Source organism: Poecilia reticulata, linkage group LG3 (assembly GCF_000633615.1).
Source record: "Poecilia reticulata strain Guanapo linkage group LG3, Guppy_female_1.0+MT, whole genome shotgun sequence".
Lineage (NCBI taxonomy): Eukaryota > Metazoa > Chordata > Actinopteri > Cyprinodontiformes > Poeciliidae > Poecilia > Poecilia reticulata.
In genome coordinates this window covers 2,897,617-2,898,141 of record NC_024333.1, presented here as the reverse complement: position 1 = coordinate 2,898,141, position 525 = coordinate 2,897,617, and the positions used below count along the sequence as shown (strand labels likewise).

The window sequence follows — 525 nt, the reverse complement described above, 5'->3', positions numbered from 1 at the left end:
TCGGTTACATTATGTCTCTTCAGACATACCTGACGTGGTTTGAAGTGCTACTTCTGCCTTCGTCAGAGGTGTCACAGGTGTTCTCGAAGATAACGAAGGTGTACCTGACGTGGTTTGAAGTGCTACTTCTTTACTAATTTACTAATAAAAATGTTTGCTGCAAATAAACCTTTGACCTTTACCCAAGAAATCTGCTCTAATTATGCATCAGTTAAAGACTAAAATCTAATCCTACTTTTTTATCTAAACATTACTGAAAAATAAAGTCTGATAATAAATATAATAAAGATAACAATAGCCTGCCTAAAACATTTCAGTCAAATTTCAGAAGTCAACCCATTAAGCAAAAGTTTTGGTATTAGTGTTTGGGCTATATGCAGTCTGCTTTTAGACATGGGTATGTGAGAATAAAGAATAAAAAAATAAAAATCCAAATATCAGTGCTGTATATGAATTAAAATTTAGAATCTATATATTTGCCTGGGGCACCAGCAAGGGTGCAAGAAAATGGATGGATGGATGGAT

At 33.9% G+C, this 525-nt stretch overlaps 1 protein-coding gene across 1 annotated transcript in view; it reads right to left on the bottom strand.

The window, feature by feature from the left end:
* Nucleotides 1-95, bottom strand: part of LOC103462310 (adhesion G-protein coupled receptor G5-like) — a 5,514-nt gene extending 5,419 nt beyond the window's left edge. Inside the window, exon 1 of the mRNA XM_008405001.1 lies at nucleotides 30-95. The gene's annotated coding sequence lies outside the window, so the exon portion shown is untranslated. The remainder of the gene's footprint in view (nucleotides 1-29) is intronic.
* Between the last annotated feature and the right edge of the window lie 430 nt (nucleotides 96-525).